This window comes from Amblyomma americanum, chromosome 1 (genome assembly GCF_052857255.1).
Source record: "Amblyomma americanum isolate KBUSLIRL-KWMA chromosome 1, ASM5285725v1, whole genome shotgun sequence".
Classification (NCBI taxonomy): Eukaryota; Metazoa; Arthropoda; class Arachnida; order Ixodida; family Ixodidae; genus Amblyomma; species Amblyomma americanum.
The window spans coordinates 286,577,720-286,601,905 of NC_135497.1; the positions used below are offsets into that span (position 1 = coordinate 286,577,720).

Sequence of the window (24,186 nt, forward strand, 5' to 3'; positions counted from 1 at the left end):
ACCTACCTCAGGCCATCTGCTCAGACCTCGAATGCACCATGGCCAGAGAGGTTGAGCTCTGGCAAAAAATATACTGCCGGGAAACCTTACGGTTGGAGACATTGCCCTGTAAAAGAACGGCAAAGTACTCATGTACTATAAATTGCTGTACGAGCAAGAAAAGAGGAATGCAGCTATTGTACTCCCTTAAGCAAGCGTTTACTTCGTAGTCATGTAAGCGCGAATACAGACATGCACCTACCGTAGGCAATCTGCTCCTACCTCGAATCCACCACGGCCAGACTGGGCAGCTGCGGAGAAAAAGTCCGCCGTCACCGTGGAACCTTAAGGCTGGGGACGCGGCCCTGTAAAAGAACGGCACCGTACACTATGTTCTATAAAACACTGTACCCGCACAAAAAGAGGAAAGCAGCTACTGTATTCCCTTAAGCAAGCGTTTACTTCGTATTCACGTAAGCGCGACTACAGACATGCACCTACCGTAGGCAATCTGCTCCGACCTCGAATCCATCACGGTCAGAGGGGGAGCTCCGGATAAAAACTCCGCCGTCAACGTGGAACCTTAAGGCTGGAGAGGTGGCCCTGTGAAAGAACGGCACCATGCTCTTTAAGCACTGCAAAACGCTGTACGCGCGCAAAAAGAGGAAAGCAGCTACTTTACTCACTTAAACAGGCGTTTACTTCGTATTCATGTAAACGCGACAATAGACATGCACCTACCTTAGGCGACCTGCTCCGACCTCAAATCCGCCACGGCCAGAGTGGGGGGAGGCGGAGAGAAAAATCCACCTCCACCGTGGAACCATACGGCTGGGGACGTGGCCCTGTAAAAGAACGGCACCGTGCTCTTTATGGACTATATTACGCTGTACATGCACAAAAAGAGGAAAGCAGGTTCTGTACACCCTTAAGCAGACGTTTACTTCGTATTCATGTAAACGCGACTATAGACATGCACCTACCGTAGAGAATCTGCTGCGACCTGGAATCCACCACGGCCAGAGGGGGACAGCTGCGGAGAAAAGGTCAGCCGTCACCGTGGAACCTTAAGGCTGGAGATGTGGCCCTGTAAAAGAACGGCACCATACTCTTTATGTACTATAAAAGGCTGTACGTGCACAAAAAGAGGAAAGCAGCTACTGTACTTCCTTAATCAAGCATTTACTTCGTATTCACATAAGTGCGACTACAGACATCACATACCGTAGGCAATCTGCTGCGACCTCGAATCCACCATGGCCAGAGGGGGCAGCTGATGACAAATGGTCCGCCGTCACCGTGGAACCTTATGGCTGCGGACGTGGCCCTGTAAAAGAACGGCACCATGCTTTTTATCGTCTATAAAACGCCGTACCCGCACAAAAAGAGGAAAGCCGCTACTGTACTCCCTTAAGCAAGCGTTTACTTCATATTCACGTAAGCGCGACAATAGACATGCACCTACCTTAGGCGACCTGCTCCGACCTCAAATCCACCACGGTCAGAGGGGGCAGCTGCTTAAAAAAACATCCGCCGTCAACGTGGAACCTTAAGGCTGGGGACGTGGCCCTGTAAAAGAAAGGCACTGTACTCTTTATGTACTATAAAACGCCATCGCGCATAAAAAGAGGAAAGCAGCTACTTTTCTCTCTTAAACAGGCGTTTACTTCGTATTCATGTAAACGCGACAATAGACATGCACCTACCTTAGGCGACCTGCTCCGACCTCAAATCCGCCACGGCCAGATTGGGGGGAGGCGGAGAGAAAAATCACCTCCACCGTGGAACCATACGGCTGGGGACGTGGCCCTGTAAAAGAACGGCACCGTGCTCTTTATGGACTATAATACGCTGTACATGCACAAAAAGAGGAAAGCAGGTTCTGTACACCCTTAAGCAGACGATTACATCGTATTCATGTAAACGCGACTATAGACATGCACCTACCGTAGGCAATCTGCTGCGACCAGGAATCTTCCACGGCCATAGGGGGGCAGCTGCGGAGAAAAGGTCCGCCGTCACCGTGGAACCTTAAGGCTGGAGATGTGGCCCTGTAAAAGAACGGCACCATACTCTTTATGTACTATAAAAGGCTGTACGTGCACAAAAGAAGGAAAGCAGCTGCTGTACTCCCTTAATTAAGCGTTTACTTCGTATTCACATAAGCGCGACTACAGACATGCACATACCTTAGGCAATATGCTGCGACCTCGTATCCACCATGGCCAGAGGGGGGCAGCTGCAGACAAAAGGTCCGCCGTCCCCGTGGAACCTTACGGCTGGGGACGTGGCCCTGAAAAAGAACGGCACCATGCTTTTTATCGTCTATAAAACGCCGTACCCGCCGAAAAAGAGGAAAGCAGCTACTGTACTCCCTTAAGCAAGCGTTTACTTCGTATTCACGTAAGTGCGACTACAGACATGCACATACCGTAGGCAATATGCTGCGACCTCGAATCCACCATGGCCAGAGGGGGCAGCTGCAGACAAAAGGTCCGCCGTCACCGTGTAACCTTAAGGCTGGTGAAGTGGCCCTGTAAAAGAACGGCACCGTACTCTTTATGTACTATAAATCACTGTACGTGCACAAAAAGAGGAAAGCAGCTTCTGTACTCTCTTAAGCAGACGTTTACTTCGTATTCACGTAAGCGCGGCAATAGATATGCACCTACCTTAGGCGACCTACTCCGACCTCAAATCCACCACGGTCAGAGAGGGCAGCTGCGGAAAAAACATCCGCCGTCACCGTGGAACCTTAAGGCTGAGGACGTGGCCCTGTAAAAGAACGGCACCGTACTGTTTATGTACTATAAAACGCCGTCGCGCATAAAAAGAGGAAAGCAGCTACTTTTCTCTCTTAAACAGGCGTTTACTTCGTATTCATGTAAACACGACAATATACATGAACCTACCTTAGGCGACCTGCTCCGACCTCAAATCCGCCACGGCCAGAGGGGGAGGGGGAAGCTGCGGAGTAAAATCCACCTCCACCGTGGAACCTTACGGCTGGAGACGTGGTCCTGTAAAAGAACGGCACCGTGCTCTTTATGGACTATAAAACGCTGTACATGCACAAAAAGAGGAAAGCAGGTTCTGTACACCCTTAAGCAGACGTTTACTTCGTATTCATGTAAAAGCGACTATAGACATGCACCTACCGTAGACAATCTGCTGCGACCTGGAATCCACCACGGCCAGAGGGGGCAGCTGCGGAGAAAAGGTCCGCCGTCACCATGGAACCTTAAGGCTGGAGATGTGGCCCTGTAAAAGAATGGCACCATACTCTTTATGTACTATAAAAAGCTGTACGTGCACAAAAGGAGGAAAGCAGCTACTGTACTCCCTTAATCAAGCGTTTACTTCGTATTCACATAAGCGCGACTACAGACATCACATACCGTGGGCAATCTGCTGCGACCTCGAATCCACCATGGCCAGAGGGAGGCAGCTGCGGACAAATGGTCCGCCGTCACTGTGGAACCTTAAGGCTGGTGACGTGGCCCTGTAAAATAACGGCACCTTGCTCTTTAGGGACTATAAAACGCCGTACGCGCACAAAAAGGCTAAAGCACCTGCTGTACTCAAGCAGCCCTTTACTTCGTATACACGTAATCACGACTACAGACATGCACCTACCGTAGCCAATCTGCTCCGATGTCGAATCACCATGGCACGACGGGGGAGCTGCGGAGAGAAAGTCCACCGCCACTGTGGAACCTTACGGCTGGAGACGTGGCCCTGTAAAAGAACGGCACCATGCTTTTTATCGTCTATAAAACGCCGTACCCGCCGAAAAAGAGGAAAGCAGCTTCTGTACTCCCTTAAGCAAGCGTTAACTTCGTATTCATGTAAACGCGACTATACACATGCACCTACCGTAGGCAATCTGCTGCGACCAGGAATCCTCCACGGCCATAGGGGGGCAGCTTCGGAGAAAAGGTCCGCCGTCACCGTGGAACCTTAAGGCTGGTGAAGTGGCCCTGTAAAAGAACGGCACCGTACTCTTTATGTACTATAAATCACTGTACGTGCACAAAAAGAGGAAAGCAGCTTCTGTACTCTCTTAAGCAGACGTTTACTTCGTATTCACGTAAGCGCGACAATAGACATGCACCTACCTTAGGCGACCTGCTCCGACCTCAAATCCACCAAGGTCAGAGGGGGCAGCTGCGGAAAAAACGTCCGCCGTCACCGTGGAACCTTAAGGCTGGGGACGTGGCCCTGTAAAAGAACGGCAGCGTACTCTTTATGTAATATAAAACGCCGTCGCGCATAAAAAGAGGAAAGCAGCTACTTTTCTCTCTTAAACAGGCGTTTACTTCGTATTCATGTAAACACGACAATAGACATGCACCTACCTTAGGCGACCTGCTCCGACCTCAAATCCGCCACGGCCAGAGTGGGAGGGGGAAGCTGCGGAGTATCAATCCACCTCCACCGTGGAACCTTACGGCTGGGGACGTGGCCCTGTAAAAGAACGGCACCGTGCTCTTTGTGGACTATAAAACGCTGTACATGCACAAAAAGAGGAAAGCAGGTTCTGTACACCCTTAAGCAGCCGTTTACATCGTATTCATGTAAACTCGACTATAGACATGCACCTACCGTAGGCAATCTGCTGCGACCTGGAATCCACCACGGCCAGAGGGGGGAAGCTACATAGAAAATGTCCGCCGTCACCGTGGAACCTTAAGGCTGGAGATGTGGCCCTGTAAAAGAACGGCACCGTGCTCTTTATGGACTATAAAACGCTGTACATGCACAAAAAGAGGAAAGCAGGTTCTGTACACCCTTAAGCAGACGTTTACTTCGTATTCATGTAAACGCGACTATAGACATGGACCTACCATAGGCAATCTGCTGCGAACTGGAATCCACCACGGCCAGAGGGGGCAGCTACGGAGAAAAGGTCCGCCATCACCGTGGAACCTTAAGGCTGGAGATGTGGCACTGTAAAAGAATGGCACCATACTCTTTATGTACTCTAAAAGGGTGTACGTGCACAAAAGGAGGAAAGCAGCTACTGTACTCCCTTAATCAAGCGTTTACTTCGCATTCACATAAGCGCGACTGCAGACATCACATACCGTGGGCAATATGCTGCGACCTCGAATCCACCATGGCCAGAGGGGGGCAGCTGCGGACAAATGGTCCGCCGTCACTGTGGAACCTTAAGGCTGGTGACGTGGCCCTGTAAAATAACGGCACCTTGCTCTTTAGTGACTATAAAACGCCGTATGTGCACAAAAAGTCTAAAGCAGCTGCTGTACTCAAGCAGCCCTTTACTTCGTATACACGTAAGCACGACTACAGACATGCACCTACCGTAGCCAATCTGCTCCGATGTCGAATCACCACGGCAAGACGGGGGAGCTGCGGAAAGTCCACCGCCACTGTGGAACCTTACGGCTTGGGACATGGCCCTGTAAAAGAACGGCACCATGCTTTTTATCGTCTATAAAACGCCGTACCCGCCAAAAAAGAGGAAAGCAGCTACTGTACTCCCTTAAGCAAGCGTTTACTTCATATTCATGTAAACGCGACTATAGACATGCACCTACCGTAGGCAATCTGCTGCGACCAGGAATCCTCCACGGCCATAGGGGGCAGCGTCGGAGAAAAGGTCCGCCGTCACCGTGGAACCTTAAGGCTGGTGAAGTGGCCCTGTAAAAGAACGGCACCGTGCTCTTTATGGACTATAAAACGCTGTACATGCACAAAAAGAGGAAAGCAGGTTCTGTACACCCTTAAGCAGGCGTTTACTTCGTATTCATGTAAACGCGACTATAGACATGCACCTACCGTAGGCAATCTGCTGCGACCTGGAATCCACCACGGCCAGAGGGGGAGCTGCGGAGAAAAGGTCCGCCGTCACGGTGGAACCTTAAGGCTGGAGATGTGGCCCTGTAAAAGAATGGCACCATACTCTTTATGTACTATAAAAGGCTGTACGTGCACAAAAGGAGGAAAGCAGCTACTGTACTCCCTTAATCAAGCGTTTACTTCGTATTCACATAAGCGCAACTACAGACATCACATACCGTGGGCAATCTGCTGCGACCTCGAATCCACCATGGCCAGAGGGGGGCAGCTGCGGACAAATGGTCCGCCGTCACAGTGGAACCTTAAGGCTGGTGACGTGGCCCTGTAAAATAACGGCACCTTGCTCTTTAGGGACTATAAAACGCCGTACGCGCACAAAAAGGCTAAAGCAGCTGCTGTACTCAAGCAGCCCTTTACTTCGTATACACGTAAGCACGACTACAGACATGCACCTACCGTAGCCAATCTGCTCCGATGTCGAATCACCACGGCAAGACGGGGGAGCTGCGGAAAGTCCACCGCCACTGTGGAACCTTACGGCTGGGGACGAGGCCCTGCAAAAGAACGGCACCGTGCTCTTTATGGACTATAAAACGCTGTACGTGCACAAAAAGAGGAAATCAGGTTCTGTACACCCTTAAGCAGACGTTTACTTTGTATTCATGTAAACGCGACTATAGACTTGCGCCTACCGTAGGCAATCTGCTGCGACCTGGAATCCACCATGGCCAGTGGGGGGGCAGCTGCGGACAAATGGTCCGCCGTCACTGTGGAACCTTAAGGCTGGTGACGTGGCCCTGTAAAATAACGGCACCTTGCTCTTTAGGGACTATAAAACGCCGTACGCGCACAAAAAGGCTAAAGCAGCTGCTGTACTCAAGCAGCCCTTTACTTCGTATACACGTAAGCACGACTACAGACATGCACCTACCGTAGCCAATCTGCTCCGATGTCGAATCACCACGGCAAGACGGGGGAGCTGCGGAGAGAAAGTCCACCGCCACTGTGGAACCTTACGGCTGGGGACGTGGCCCTGTAAAAGAACGGCACCATGCTTTTTATCGTCTATAAAACGCTGTACCCGCCGAAAAAGAGGAAAGCAGCTACTGTACTCCCTTAAGCAAGCGTTAACTTCGTATTCATGTAAACGCGACTGTACACATGCACCTACCGTAGGCAATCTGCTGCGACCAGGAATCCTCCACGGCCATAGGGGGCAGCTTCGGAGAAAAGGTCCGCCGTCACCGTGGAACCTTAAGGCTGGAGATGTGGCCCTGTAAAAGAATGGCACCATACTCTTTATGTACTCTAAAAGGGTGTACGTGCACAAAAGGAGGAAAGCAGCTACTGTACTCCCTTAATCAAGCGTTTACTTCGTATTCACATAAGCGCGACTACAGACATCACATACCGTGGGCAATCTGCTGCGACCTCGAATCCACCATGGCCCGAGGGGGGCAGCTGCGGACAAATGGTCCGCCGTCACTGTGCAACCTTAAGGCTGGTGACGTGGCCCTGTAAAATAACGGCACCTTGCTCTTTAGTGACTATAAAACGCCGTACGCGCACAAAAAGTCTAAAGCAGCTGCTGTACTCAAGCAGCCCTTTACTTCGTATACACGTAAGCACGACTACAGACATGCACCTACCGTAGCCAATCTGCTCCGATGTCGAATCACCACGGCAAGACGGGGGAGCTGCGGAAAGTCCACCGCCACTGTGGAACCTTACGGCTGGGGACGTGGCCCTGTAAAAGAACGGCACCATGCATTTTATCGTCTATCAAACGCCGTACCCGCCGAAAAAGAGGAAAGCAGCTACTGTACTCCCTTGAACAAGCGTTTACTTCGTATTCATGTAAACGCGACTATAGACGTGCACCTACCGTAGGCAATCTGCTGCGACCAGGAATCCTCCACGGCCATAGGGGCGCAGCTGCGGAGAAAAGGTCCGCCGTCACCGTGGAACCTTAAGGCTGGTGAAGTGGCCCTGTAAAAGAACGGCACCGTACTCTTTATGTACTATAAATCACTGTACGTGCACAAAAAAAGGAAAGCAGCTTCTGTACTCTCTTAAGCAGACGTTTACTTCGTATTCACGTAAGCGCGACAATAGACATGCACCTACCATATTCGACCTGCTCCGATCTCAAATCCACCACGGTCAGAGGGGGCAGCTGCGGAAAAAAACATCCGCCGTCACCGTGGAACCTTAAGGCTGGGGACGTGGCCCTGTAAAAGAACGGCACCGTACTCTTTATGTACTATAAAACGCCGTCGCGCATAAAAAGAGGAAAGCAGCTACTCTTCTCTCTTAAACAGGCGTTTACCTCGTACTCATGTAAACGCGACAATAGACATGCACCTACCTTAGACGACCTGCTCCGACCTCAAATCCGCCACGGCCAGAGTGGGAGGGGGAAGCTGCGGAGTAAATATCCACCTCCACCGTGGAACCTTACGGCTGAGGACGAGGCCCTGCAAAAGAACGGCACCGTGCTCTTTATGGACTATAAAACGCTGTACGTACACAAAAAGAGGAAATCAGGTTCTGTTCACCCTTAAGCAGACGTTTACTTTGTATTCATGTAAACGCGACTATAGACTTGCGCCTACCGTAGGCAATCTGCTGCGACCTGGAATCCACCATGGCCAGTGGGGGGGCAGCTGCGGACAAATGGTCCGCCGTCACTGTGGAACATTAAGGCTGGTGACGTGGCCCTGTAAAATAACGGCACCTTGCTCTTTAGTGACTATAAAACGCCGTACGCGCACAAAAAGGCTAAAGCAGCTGCTGTACTCAAGCAGCCCTTTACTTCGTATACACGTAAGCACGACTACAGACATGCACCTACCGTAGCCAATCTGCTCCGATGTCGAATCACCACGGCAAGACGGGGGAGCTGCGGAGAGAAAGTCCACCGCCACTGTGGAACCTTACGGCTGGGGACGTGGCCCTGTAAAAGAACGGCACCATGCTTTTTATCGTCTATAAAACGCTGTACCCGCCGAAAAAGAGGAAAGCAGCTACTGTACTCCCTTAAGCAAGCGTTAACTTCGTATTCATGTAAACGCGACTGTACACATGCACCTACCGTAGGCAATCTGCTGCGACCAGGAATCCTCCACGGCCATAGGGGGCAGCTTCGGAGAAAAGGTCCGCCGTCACCGTGGAACCTTAAGGCTGGAGATGTGGCCCTGTAAAAGAACGGCACAATACTCTTTATGTACTATAAAAGGCTGTACGTGCACAAAAGGAGGAAAGCAGCTGCTGTACTCTCTTAATCAAGCGTTTACTTCGTATTCACATAAGCGCGACTACAGACATGCACATACCGTAGGCAATATGCTGAGACCTTGAATCCACCATGGCCAGAGGGGGGCAGCTGCAGACAAAAGGTCCGCCGTCAACGTGGAACCTTAAGGCTGGTGAAGTGGCCCTGTAAAAGAACGGCACCGTACTCTTTGTGTACTATAAATCACTGTACGTGCACAAAAAGAGGAAAGCAGCTTCTGTACTCTCTTAAGCAGACGTTTACTTCGTATTCACGTAAGCGCGACAATAGACATGCACCTACCTTAGGCGACCTGCTCCGACCTCAAATCCACCAAGGTCAGAGGGGGCAGCTGCGGAAAAAACATCCGCCGTCACCGTGGAACCTTAAGGCTGGGGACGTGGCCCTGTAAAAGAACGGCACCGTACTCTTTATGTACTATAAAACGCCGTCGCGCATAAAAAGAGGAAAGCAGCTACTTTTCTCTCTTAAACAGGCGTTTACTTCGTACTCATGTAAACGCGACAATAGACATGCACCTACCTTAGGCGACCTGCTCCGACCTCAAATCCGCCACGGCCAGAGTGGGAGGGGTAAGCTGCGGAGTAAAAATTCACCTCCACCGTGGAACCTTACGGCTAGGGACGTGGCCCTGTAAAAGAACGGCACCGTGCTCTTTATGGACTATAAAACGCTGTACATGCACAAAAAGAGGAAAGCAGGTTCTGTACACCCTTAAGCAGACGTTTACTTCGTATTCATGTAAACGCGACTATAGACATGCACCTACCATAGGCAATCTGCTGCGACCTAGATTCCACCACGGCCAGAGGGGGCAGCTGCGGAGAAAAGGTCCGCCGTCACCGTGGAACCTTAAGGCTGGAGATGTGGCCCTGTAAAAGAATGGCACCATACTCTTTATGTACTATAAAAGGGTGTACGTGCACAAAAGGAGGAAAGCAGCTACTGTACTCCCTTAATCAAGCGTTTACTTCGTATTCACATAAGCGCGACTACAGACATCACATACCGTGGGCAATCTGCTGCGACCTCGAATCCACCATGGCCAGAGGGGGGCAGCTGCGGACAAATGGTGCGCCGTCCTTGTAGAACCTTAAGGCTCGTGACGTGGCCCTGTAAAATAACGGCACCTTGCTCTTTAGTGACTATAAAAAGCCGTACGCGCACAAAAAGTCTAAAGCAGCTGCTTTACTCAAGCAGCCCTTTACTTCGTATACACGTAAGCACGACTACAGACATGCACCTACCGTAGCCAATCTGCTCCTATGTGGAATCACAACGGCAAGACGGGGGAGCTGCGGAAAGTCCACCGCCACTGTGGAACCTTATGGCTGGGGACGTGGCCCTGTAAAAGAACGGCACCATGCTTTTTATCGTCTATAAAACGCCGTACCCGCTGAAAAAGAGGAAAGCAGCTACTGTACTCCCTTAAGCAAGCGTTTACTTCGTATTCATGTAAACGCGACTATAGACATGCACCTACCGTAGGCATTCTGCTGCGACCAGGAATCCTCCACGGCCATAGGGGGGCAGCTGCGGAGAAAAGGTCCGCCGTCACCGTGGAACCTTAAGGCTGGTGAAGTGGCCCTGTAAAAGAACGGCACCGTACTCTTTATGTACTATAAATCACTGTACGTACACAAAAAAAAGAAAGCAGCTTCTGTACTCTCTTAAGCAGAGGTTTACTTCGTATTCACGTAAGCGCGACAATAGACATGCACCTACCTTAGGCGACCTGCTCCGACCTCAAATCCACCACGGTCAGAGGGGGCAGCTGCGGAAAAAAACATCCGCCGTCACCGTGGAACCTTAAGGCTGGGGACGTGGCCCTGTAAAAGAACGGCACCGTACTCTTTATGTACTATAAAACGCCGTCGCGCATAAAAAGAGGAAAGCAGCTACTTTTCTCTCTTAAACAGGCGTTTACTTCGTACTCATGTAAACGCGACAATAGACATGCACCTACCTTAGACGACCTGCTCCGACCTCAAATCCGCCACGGCCAGAGTGGGAGGGGGAAGCTGCGGAGTAAAAATCCACCTCCTCCGTGGAACCTTACGGCTGGGGACGAGGCCCTGCAAAAGAACGGCACCGTGCTCTTTATGGACTATAAAACGCTGTACATGCACAAAAAGAGGAAAGCAGGTTCTGTACACCCTTAACAAGACGTTTACTTCGTATTCATGTAAACGCGACTATAGACATGCGCCTACCGTAGGCAACCTGCTGCGACCTGGAATCCAATACGGCCAGAGGGGGGCAGCGTAGAAAAGGTCCGCCGTCACCGTGGAACCTTAAGGCTGGAGATGTGGCCCTGTAGAAGAATGGCACCATACTCTTTATGTACTATAAAAGGCTGTACATGCACAAAAAGAGGAAATCAGGTTCTGTACACCCTTAAGCAGACGTTTACTTCGTATTCATGTAAACGCGACTATAGACTTGCGCCTACCGTAGGCAATCTGCTGCGACCTGGAATCCACCATGGCCAGTGGGGGGCAGCTGCGGACAAATGGTCCGCCGTCACTGTGGAACCTTAAGGCTGGTGACGTGGCCCTGTAAAATAACGGCACCTTGCCCTTTAGTGACTATAAAACGCCGTACGCGCACAAAAAGGCTATAGCAGCTGCTGTACTCAAGCAGCCCTTTATTTCGTATACACGTAAGCACGACTACAGACATGCACCTACCGTAGCCAATCTGCTCCGATGTCGAATCACCACGGCAAGACGGGGGAGCTGCGGAGAGAAAGTCCACCGCCACTGTGGAACCTTACGGCTGGGGACGTGGCCCTGTAAAAGAACGGCACCATGCTTTTTATCGTCTATAAAACGCCGTACCCGCCGAAAAAGAGGAAAGCAGCTACTGTACTCCCTTAAGCAAGCGTTAACTTCGTATTCATGTAAACGCGACTATACACATGCACCTACCGTAGGCAATCTGCTGCGACCAGGAATCCTCCACGGCCATAGGGGGGCAGCTTCGGAGAAAAGGTCCGCCGTCACCGTGGAACCTTAAGGCTGGAGATGTGGCCCTGTAAAAGAACGGCACCATACTCTTTATGTACTATAAAAGGCTGTACGTGCACAAAAGGAGGAAAGCAGCTACTTTTCTCTCTTAAACAGGCGTTTACTTCGTACTCATGTAAACGCGACAATAGACATGCACCTACCTTAGGCGACCTGCTCCGACCTCAAATTCGCCACGGCCAGAGTGGGAGGGGGAAGCTGCGGAGTAAAAATCCACCTCCACCGTGGAACCTTACGGCTGGTGAAGTGGCCCTGTAAAAGAACGGCACCGTACTCTTTATGTACTATAAATCACTGTACGTACACAAAAAAGGAAAGCAGCTTCTGTACTCTCTTAAGCAGAGGTTTACTTCGTATTCACGTAAGCGCGACAATGGACATGCACCTACCTTAGGCGACCTGCTCCGACCTCAAATCCACCATGGTCAGAGGGGGCAGCTGCGGAAAAAAACATCCGCCGTCACCGTGGAACCTTAAGGCTGGGGACGTGGCCCTGTAAAAGAACGGCACCGTACTCTTTATGTACTATAAAACACCGTCGCGCATAAAAAGAGGAAAGCAGCTACTTTTCTCTCTTAAACAGGCATTTACTTCGTACTCATGTAAACGCGACAATAGACATGCACCTACCTTAGGCGACCTGCTCCGACCTCATTTCCGCCACGGCCAGAGTGGGAGGGGGAAGCTGCGGAGTAAACAAACACCTCCACCGTGGAACCTTACGGTTGGGGACGTGGCCCTGTAAAAGAACGGCACCGTGCTCTTTATGGACTATAAAACGCTGTACATGCACAAAAAGAGGAAAGCAGGTTCTGTACACCCTTAAGCAGACGTTTACTTCGTATTCATGTAAACGCGACTATAGACATGCACCTACCATAGGCAATCTGCTGCGACCTGGAATCCACCACGGCCAGAGGGCGCAGCTGCGGAGAAAAGGTCCGCCGTCACCGTGGAACCTTAAGGCTGGAGATGTGGCCCTGTAAAAGAATGGCACCATACTCTTTATGTACTCTAAAAGGGTGTACGTGCACAAAATGAGGAAAGCAGCTACTGTACTCCCTTAATCAAGCGTTCACTTCGTATTCACATAAGCGCGACTACAGACATCACATACCGTGGGCAATCTGCTGCGACCTCGAATCCACCATGGCCCGAGGGGGGCAGCTGCGGACAAATGGTCCGCCGTCACTGTGGAACCTTAAGGCTGGTGACGTGGCCCTGTAAAATAACGGCACCTTGCTCTTTAGTGACTATAAAACGCCGTACGCGCACAAAAAGTCTAAAGCAGCTGCTGTACTCAAGCAGCCCTTTACTTCGTATACACGTAAGCACGACTACAGACATGCACCTACCGTAGCCAATCTGCTCCGATGTCGAATCACCACGGCAAGACGGGGGAGCTGCGGAAAGTCCACCGGCACTGTGGAACCTTACGGCTGGGGACGTGGCCCTGTAAAAGAACGGCACCATGCATTTTATCGTCTATAAAACGCCGTACCCGCCGAAAAAGAGGAAAGCAGCTACTGTACTCCCTTGAACAAGCGTTTACTTCGTATTCATGTAAACGCGACTATAGACATGCACCTACCGTAGGCAATCTGCTGCGACCAGGAATCCTCCACGGCCATAGGGGCGCAGCTGCGGAGAAAAGGTCCGCCGTCACCGTGGAACCTTAAGGCTGGTGAAGTGGCCCTGTAAAAGAACGGCACCGTACTCTTTATGTACTATAAATCACTGTACGTGCACAAAAAAAGGAAAGCAGCTTCTGTACTCTCTTAAGCAGACGTTTACTTCGTATTCACGTAAGCGCGACAATAGACATGCACCTACCATAGGCGACCTGCTCCGACCTCAAATCCACCACGGTCAGAGGGGGCAGCTGCGGAAAAAAACATCCGCCGTCACCGTGGAACCTTAAGGCTGGGGACGTGGCCCTGTAAAAGAACGGCACCGTACTCTTTATGTACTATAAAACGCCGTCGCGCATAAAAAGATTAAAGCAGCTACTTTTCTCTCTTAAACAGGCGTTTACTTCGTACTCATGTAAACGCGACAATAGACATGCACCTACCTTAGACGACCTGCTCCGACCTCAAATCCGCCACGGCCAGAGTGGGAGGGGGAAGCTGCGGAGTAAATATCCACCTCCACCGTGAAACCTTACGGCTGGGGACGAGGCCCTGCAAAAGAACGGCACCGTGCTCTTTATGGACTATAAAACGCTGTACGTGCACAAAAAGAGGAAATCAGGTTCTGTACACCCTTAAGCAGACGTTTACTTCGTATTCATGTAAACGCGACTATAGACTTGCGCCTACCGTAGGCAATCTGCGGCGACCTGGAATCCACCATGGCCAGTGGGGGGCAGCTGCGGACAAATGGTCCGCCGTCACTGTGGAACCTTAAGGCTGGTGACGTGGCCCTGTAAAATAACGGCACCTTGCTCTTTAGTGACTATAAAACGCCGTACGCGCACAAAAAGGCTAAAGCAGCTGCTGTACTCAAGCAGCCCTTTACTTCGTATACACGTAAGCACGACTACAGACATGCACCTACCGTAGCCAATCTGCTCCGATGTCGAATCACCACGGCAAGACGGGGGAGCTGCGGAGAGAAAGTCCACCGCCACTGTAGAACCTTACGGCTGGGGACGTGGCCCTGTAAAAGAACGGCACCATGCTTTTTATCGTCTATAAAACGCTGTACCCGCCGAAAAAGAGGAAAGCAGCTACTGTACTCCCTTAAGCAAGCGTTAACTTCGTATTCATGTAAACGCGACTGTACACATGCACCTACCGTAGGCAATCTGCTGTGACCAGGAATCCTCCACGGCCATAGGGGGGCAGCTTCGGAGAAAAGGTCCGCCGTCACCGTGGAACCTTGAGGCTGGAGATGTGGCCCTGTAAAAGAACGGCACAATACTCTTTATGTACTATAAAAGGCTGAACGTGCACAAAAGGAGGAAAGCAGCTGCTGTACTCTCTTCATGAAGCGTTTACTTCGTATTCACATAAGCGCGACTACAGACATGCACATACCGTAGGCAATATGCTGAGACCTCGAATCCACCATGGCCAGATGGGGGCAGCTGCAGACAAAAGGTCCGCCGTCACCGTGGAACCTTAAGGCTGGTGAAGTGGCCCTGTAAAAGAACGGCACCGTACTCTTTGTGTACTATAAATCACTGTACGTGCACAAAAAGAGGAAAGCAGCTTCTGTACTCTCTTAAGCAGACGTTTACTTCGTATTCACGTAAGCGCGACAATAGACATGCACCTACCTTAGGCGACCTGCTCCGACCTCAAATCCACCAAGGTCAGAGGGGGCAGCTGCGGAAAAAACATCCGCCGTCCCCGTGGAACCTTAAGGCTGGGGACGTGGCCCTGTAAAAGAACGGCACCGTACTCTTTATGTACTATAAAACGCCGTCGCGCATAAAAAAGAGGAAAGCAGCTACTTTTCTCTCTTAAACAGGCGTTTACTTCGTACTCATGTAAACGCGACAATAGACATGCACCTACCTTAGGCGACCTGCTCCGACCTCAAATCCGCCACGGCCAGAGTCGGAGGGGTAAGCTGCGGAGTAAAAATTCACCTCCACCGTGGAACCTTACGGCTGGGGACGTGGCCCTGTAAAAGAACGGCACCGTGCTCTTTATGGACTATAAAACGCTGTACATGCACAAAAAGAGGAAAGCAGGTTCTGTACACCCTTAAGCAGACGTTTACTTCGTATTCATGTAAACGCGACTATAGACATGCACCTACCATAGGCAATCTGCTGCGACCTAGATTCCACCACGGCCAGAGGGGGCAGCTGCGGAGAAATGGTCCGCCGTCACCGTGGAACCTTAAGGCTGGAGATGTGGCCCTGTAAAAGAATGGCACCATACTCTTTATGTACTATAAAAGGGTGTACGTGCACAAAAGGAGGAAAGCGGCTACTGTACTCCCTTAATCAAGCGTTTACTTCGTATTCACATAAGCGCGACTACAGACATCACATACCGTGGGCAATCTGCTGCGACCTCGAATCCACCATGGCCAGAGGGGGGCAGCTGCGGACAAATGGTGCGCCGCACTGTGGAACCTTAAGGCTCGTGACGTGGCCCTGTAAAATAACGGCACCTTGCTCTTTAGTGACTATAAAACGCCGTACGCGCACAAAAAGGCTAAAGCAGCTGCTGTACTCAAGCAGCCCTTTATTTCGTATACACGTAAGCACGACTACAGACATGCACCTACCGTAGCCAATCTGCTCCGATGTCGAATCACCACGGCAAGACGGGAGAGCTGCGGAGAGAAAGTCCACCGCCACTGTGGAACCTTACGGCTGGGGACGTGGCCCTGTAAAAGAACGGCACCATGCTTTTTATCGTCTATAAAACGCCGTACCCGCCGAAAAAGAGGAAAGCAGCTACTGTACTCCCTTAAGCAAGCGTTAACTTCGTATTCATGTAAACGCGACTATACACATGCACCTACCGTAGGCAATCTGCTGCGACCAGGAATCCTCCACGGCCATAGAGGGGCAGCTTCGGAGAAAAGGTCCGCCGTCACCGTGGAACCTTAAGGCTGGAGATGTGGCCCTGTAAAAGAACGGCACCATACTCTTTATGTACTATAAAAGGCTGTACGTGCACAAAAGGAGGAAAGCAGCTACTTTTCTCTCTTAAACAGGCGTTTACTTCGTACTCATGTAAACGCGACAATAGACATGCACCTACCTTAGGCGACCTGCTCCGACCTCAAATCCGCCACGGCCAGAGTGGGAGGGGGAAGCTGCGGAGTAAAAATCCACCTCCACCGTGGAACCTTACGGCTGGGGACGTGGCCCTGTAAAAGAACGGCACCGTGCTCTTTATGGACAATAAAACGCTGTACATGCACAAAAAGAGGAAAGCAGGTTCTGTACACCCTTATGCAGACGTTTACTTCGTATTCATGTAAACGCGACTACAGACATGCACCTACCATAGGCAATCTGCTGCGACCTAGAATCCACCACGGCCAGAGGGGGCAGCTGCGGAGAAAAGGTCCGCCGTCACCGTGGAACCTTAAGGCTGGAGATGTGGCCCTGTAAAAGAATGGCACCATACTCTTTATGTACTCTAAAAGGGTGTACGTGCACAAAAGGAGGAAAGCAGCTACTGTACTCCCTTAATCAAGCGTTTACTTCGTATTCACATAAGCGCGACTACAGACATCACATACCATGGGCAATCTGCTGCGACCTCGAATCCACCATGGCCAGAGGGAGGCAGCTGCGGACAAATGGTCCGCCGTCACTGTGGAACCTTAAGGCTGGTGACGTGGCCCTGTAAAATAACGGCACCTTGCTCTTTAGGGACTATAAAACGCCGTACGCGCACAAAAAGGCTAAAGCAGCTGCTGTACTCAAGCAGCCCTTTACTTCGTATACACGTAAGCACGACTACAGACATGCACCTACCGTAGCCAATCTGCTCTGATGTCGAATCACCATGGCAAGACGAGGGAGCTGCGGAGAGAAAGTCCACCGCCACTGTGGAACCTTACGGCTGGGGACGTGGCCCTGTAAAAGTACGGCACCATGCTTTTTATCGTCTATAAAACGCCGTACCCGCCGAAAAAGAGGAAAGCAGCTACTGTACTCCCTTAAGCAAGCGTTAACTTCGTATTCATGTAAACGCGACTATACACATGCACCTACCGTAGGCAATCTGCTGCGACCAGGAATCCTCCACGGCCATAGGGGGGCAGCTTCGGAGAAAAGGTCCGCCGTCACCGTGGAACCTTAAGGCTGGAGATGTGGCCCTGTAAAAGAACCGCACCATAATCTTTATGTACTATAAAAGGCTGTACGTGCACAAAAGGAGGAAAGCAGCTGCTGTACTCCCTTAATCAAGCGTTTACTTCGTATTCACATAAGCGCGACTACAGACATGCACATACCGTAGGCAATATGCTGCGACCTCGAATCCACCATGGCCAGAGGGAGGCAGCTGCAGACAAAAGGTCCGCCGTCACCGTGGAACCTTAATGCTGGTGAAGTGGCCCTGTAAAAGAACGGCACCGTACTCTTTATGTACTATAAATCACTACGTGCACAAAAAGAGGAAAGCAGCTTCTGTACTCTCAAGCAGACGTTTACTTCGTATTCACGTAAGCGCGACACTAGACATGCACCTACCTTAGGCGACCTGCTCCAACCTCAAATCCACCAAGGTCAGAGGGGGCAGCTGCGGAAAAAACATCCGCCGTCACCGTGGAACCTTAAGGCTGGGGACGTGGCCCTGTAAAAGAACGGCAGCGTACTCTTTGTGTACTATAAAACGCCGTCGCGCATAAAAAGAGGAAAGCAACTACTTTTCTCTCTTAAACAGGCGTTTACTTCGTATTCATGTAAACACGACAATAGACATGCACCAACCTTAGGCGACCTGCTCCGACCTCAAATCCGCCACGGCCAGAGTGGGAGGGGGAAGCTGCGGAGTATCAATCCACCTCCACCGTGGAACCTTACGGCTGGGGACGTGGCCCTGTAAAAGAACGGCACCGTGCTCTTTATGGACTATAAAACGCTGTACATGCACAAAAAGAGGAAAGCAGGTTTTGTACACCCTTAAGCAGCCGTTTACTTCGTATTCATGTAATCGCGACTATAGACATGCACCTACCGTAGGCAATCTGCTGCGACCTGGAATCCACCACGGCCAGAGGGGGGAAGCTACGTAGAAAATGTCCGCCGTCACCGTGGAACCTTAAGGCTGGAGATGTGGCCCTGTAAAAGAACGGCACCGTGCTCTTTATGGACTATAAAACGCTGTACATGCACAAAAAGAGGAAAGCAGGTTCTGTACACCCTTAAGAAGACGTTTACTTCGTATTCATGTAAACGCGACTATAGACATGGACCTACCATAGGCAATCTGCTGCGACCTGGAATCCACCACGGCCAGAGGGGGCAGCTACGGAGAAAAGGTCCGCCGTCACCGTGGAACCTTAAGGCTGGAGATGTGGCACTGTAAAAGAATGGCACCATACTCTTTATGTACTCTAAAAGGGTGTACGTGCACAAAAGGAGGAAAGCAGCTACTGTACTCCCTTAATGAAGCGTTTACTTCGCATTCACATAAGCGCGACTACAGACAGCACATACCGTGGGCAATCTGCTGCGACCTGGAATCCACCATGGCCAGTGGGGGGGCAGCTGCGGACAAATGGTCCGCCGTCACTGTGGAACCTAAGGCTGGTGACGTGGCCCTGTAAAATAACGGCACCTTGCTCTTTAGTGACTATAAAACGCCGTACGCGCCCAAAAAGTCTAAAGCAGCTGCTGTACTCAAGCAGCCCTTTACTTCGTATACACGTAAGCACGACTACAGACATGCACCTACCGTAGCCAATCTGCTCCGATGTCCAATCACCACGGCAAGACGGGGGAGCTGCGGAAAGTCCACCGCCACTGTGGAACCTTACGGTTGGGGACGTGGCCCTGTAAAAGAACGGCACCATGCATTTTATCGTCTATAAAACGCCGTACCCGCCGAAAAAGAGGAAAGCAGCTACTGTACTCCCTTAAGCAAGCGTTTACTTCGTATTCATGTAAACGCGACTATAGACATGCACCTACCGTAGGCAATCTGCTGCGACCAGGAATCCTCCACGGCCATAGGGGGGCAGCTTCGGAGAAAAGGTCCGCCGTCACCGTGGAACCTTAAGGCTGGAGATGTGGCCCTGTAAAAGAACGGCACCATACTCTTTATGTACTCTAAAAGGCTGTACGTGCACAAAAGGAGGAAAGCAGCTGCTGTACTCCCTTAATCAAGCGTTTACTTCGTATTCACATAAGCGCGACTACAGACATGCACATACCGTAGGCAATATGCTGCGACCTCGAATCCACCATGGCCAGAGGGGGGCAGCTGCAGACAAAAGGTCCGCCGTCACCGTGGAACCTTAAGGCTGGTGAAGTGGCCCTGTAAAAGAACGGCACCGTACTCTTTATGTACTATAAATCACTGTACGTGCACAAAAAGAGGAAAGCAGCTTCTGTACTCTCTTAAGCAGACGTTTACTTCGTATTCACGTAAGCGCGACTACAGACATGCACCTACCGTAGCCAATCTGCTCCTATGTGGAATCACAACGGCAAGACGGGGGAGCTGCGGAAAGTCCACCGCCACTGTGGAACCTTACGGCTGGGGACGTGGCCCTGTAAAAGAACGGCACCATGCTTTTTATCGTCTATAAAACGCCGTACCCGCCGAAAAAGAGAAAAGCACCTACTGTACTCCCTTAAGCAAGCGTTTACTTCGTATTCATGTAAACGCGACTATAGACATGCACCTACCATAGGCAATCTGCTGCGACCAGGAATCCTCCACGGCCATAGGGGGGCAGCTGCGGAGAAAAGGTCCGCCGTCACCGTGGAACCTTAAGGCTGGTGAAGTGGCCCTGTAAAAGAACGGCACCGTACTCTTTATGTACTATAAATCACTGTACGTACACAAAAAAAGGAAAGCAGCTTCTGTACTCTCTTAAGCAGAGGTTTACTTCGTATTCACGTAAGCGCGACAATAGACATGCACCTACCTTAGGCGACCTGCTCCGACCTCAAATCCACCACGGTCAGAGGGGGCAGCTGCGGAAAAAAACATCCGCCGTCACCGTGGAACCTTAAGGCTGGGGACGTGGCCCTGTAAAAGAACGGCACCGTACTCTTTATGTACTATAAAACGCCGTCGCGCATAAAAAGAGGAAAGCAGCTACTTTTCTCTCTTAAACAGGCGTTTACTTCGTACTCATGTAAACGCGACAATAGACATGCACCTACCTTAGACGACCTGCTCCGACCTCAAATCCGCCACGGCCAGAGTGGGAGGGGGAAGCTGCGGAGTAAAAATCCACCTCCACCGTGGAACCTTACGGCTGGGGACGAGGCCCTGCAAAAGAACGGCACCGTGCTCTTTATGGACTATAAAACGCTGTACATGCACAAAAAGAGGAAAGCAGGTTCTGTACACCCTTAACAAGACGTTTACTACGTATTCATGTAAACGCGACTATAGACATGCGCCTACCGTAGGCAACCTGCTGCGACCTGGAATCCAATACGGCCAGAGGGGGGCAGCGTAGAAAAGGTCCGCCGTCACCGTGGAACCTTAAGGCTGGAGATGTGGCCCTGTAGAAGAATGGCACCATACTCTTTATGTACTATAAAAGGCTGTACGTGCACAAAAAGAGGAAATCAGGTTCTGTACACCCTTAAGCAGACGTTTACTTCGTATTCATGTAAACGCGACTATAGACTTGCGCCTACCGTAGGCAATCTGCTGCGACCTGGAATCCACCATGGCCAGTGGGGGGCAGCTGCGGACAAATGGTCCGCCGTCACTGTGGAACCTTAATGCTGGAGATGTGGCCCTGTAAAAGAATGGCACCATACTCTTTATGTACTATAAAAGGCTATACGTGCACAAAAGGAGGAAAGCAGCTACTTTACTCCCTTAATCAAGCGTTTACTTCGTATTCACATAAGCGCGACTACAGACATCACATACCGTGGGCAATCTGCTGCGACCTCGAATCCACCATGGCCAGAGGGGGGAGCTGCGGACAAATGGTCCGCCGTCACTGTGGAACCTTAAGGCTGGTGACGTGGCCCTGTAAAATAACGGCACCTTGCTCTTTAGTGGCTATAACACGCCGTACGCGCACAAAAAGGCTAAAGCAGCTGCTGTACTCAAGCAGCCCTTTACTTCGTATACACGTAAGCACGACTACAGACATGCACCTACCGTAGCCAATCTGCTCCGATGTCGAATCACCACGGCAAGACGGGGGAGCTGCGGAGAGAAAGTCCACCGCCACTGTGGAACCTTACGGCTGGGGACGTGGCCCTGTAAAAGAACGGCACCATGCTTTTTATTGTCTATAAAACGCCGTACCCGCCGAAAAAGAGGAAAGCAGCTACTGTACTCCCTTAAGCAAGCGTTAACTTCGTATTCATGTAAACGCGACTATACACATGCACCTACCGTAGGCAATCTGCTGCGACCAGGAATCCTCCACGGCCATAGGGGGCAGCTTCGGAGAAAAGGTCCGCCGTCACAGTGGAACCTTAAGGCTGGAGATGTGGCCCTGTAAAAGAACGGCACCATACTCTTTATGTACTATAAAAGGCTGTACGTGCACAAAAGGAGGAAAGCAGCTGCTGTACTCCCTTAATCAAGCGTTTACTTCGTATTCACATAAGCGCGACTACAGACATGCACATACCGTAGGCAATATGCTGCGACCTCGAATCCACCATGGCCAGAGGGGGGCAGCTGCGGATAACTCCACCGTCACCGTGGAACCTTAAGGCTGGAGACACGGCCCTGTAAATGAACGGCACCGTACTCTTTATGTACTATAAAACGCTGTACGTGCACAAAAAGAGGAGAGCAGCTACTTTACTCCCTTAAACAGGCATTTGCTTCGCATTCACGTAAGCGCTACAATAGACATGCACCTACCTTAGGCGACCCGCTCCGACCTCAAATCCACCACGGTCAGAGGGGGCAGCTGCGGAAAAAAACATTCGCCGTCACCGTGGAACCTTAAGGCTTGGGACGTGGCCCTGTAAAAGAACGGCACCGTGCTCTTTATGGACTATAAAACGCTGTACATGCACAAAAAGAGGAAAGCAGGTTCTGTACACCCTTAAGCAGACGTTTACTTCGTATTCATGTAAACGCGACAATAGACATGTACCTACCGTAGGCAATATGTTCCGACCTCGAATCCACCACGGTCAGAGGGTGAGCTGCGGATAACTCCACCGTCACCGTGGAACCTTAAGGCTGGAGACACGGCCCTGTAAATGAACGGCACCGTACTCTTTATGTACTATAAAACGCTGTACGTGCACAAAAAGAGGAGAGCAGCTACTTTACTCCCTTAAACAGGCATTTGCTTCGCATTCATGTAAACGCGACTGTAGACATGCACCTACCTTAGGCGACCTGCTCCGACCTTAAAACCGCCACGGCCAGAGTGGGAGGGGGAAGCTGCGGAATAAAAATCCACCGCCACAGAACCTTACGACTGGGGACATATCCCTGTAAAAGAACGGCACCGTGCTCTTTACGTGCTATAAAACGCCGTAGGCGCACAAAAAGAAGAAAGCAGCTTCTTTACTTCCTTAAGCAGGTGCTAGCTCCACCTAATACTGCCAGAGGGAAAAAATACTGTGTTCAGTCTTGCTTTGGCGTGGAATGGATTCAAATAAGGACCCTCCTGGTACTCGGAGAGTATATAGCGCCAGTCACTCAATCTCGCCGTGAACCTCCTTGCTTATACCCTCTCTCCCTACTTTACTCCTTCCTCTGCGTGTGTGATTGGCAGAGATGCGTGTACGTTATGCATCGCACAGCTAGTGGCCTGTTTGAGATTTACCACCGGAAAAGGAGCAACGCTTCCAGCGCACGCGCGAAACAGTCGCGTCCATTGCGGCAGCGATTTGCTTTGTGATTACCGATGGCTGGAATATAGTTGTACATTCATAAATTATCACAATTGCGGCGTTAAATAGTAAGGAAAGTTTGCGTCTTTTTAATACGTCGAGGAGTTATGGTCCTCATAGAGGGGGGAGGCGGCTCATAAGCAGGTATGGTCATGTTCTAGGAGAAACCCCGCCGAAAAAGGTGAACATCGCTACTTTCTCAGTATCACTATAATCAGCGTAACTACATCCACAGAAGAACAAAAGCCATATGTCCCTCTAATTAATGTCGTCCTGCAGCAGCTGTGGACACCTTACCGCAGAAAAATTCCTGATTTCAACCGCCAACATAACTTTCTGCCGCCTTCTGCTACGCCTGCCTTCTCTTGGAATTCATTCGTTTACCACAACGGGCCACCGGTTATCTTCTCTTCGCATTGCATGCCCCGCCCATTCCTCCTTGATTTCGACTAGGATGAAAATAACTGGACTAAGTTCTCTCACTCACTCTACCCTATTTCTGCCTCTTAACGTTATACGAATCACAGTTCTTGTCATAGCATGCTGTGCTGCCGTTACTTCAAATC

The 24,186-nt window shown here is 50.8% G+C and overlaps 1 long non-coding RNA gene across 1 annotated transcript in view; it reads right to left on the reverse strand.

The window, feature by feature from the left end:
• LOC144097761 (uncharacterized) overlaps positions 1–24,186 on the reverse strand; it is a 133,365-nt gene that overhangs the window by 72,059 nt on the left and 37,120 nt on the right. The gene's annotated exons all lie outside the window — the stretch shown is intronic.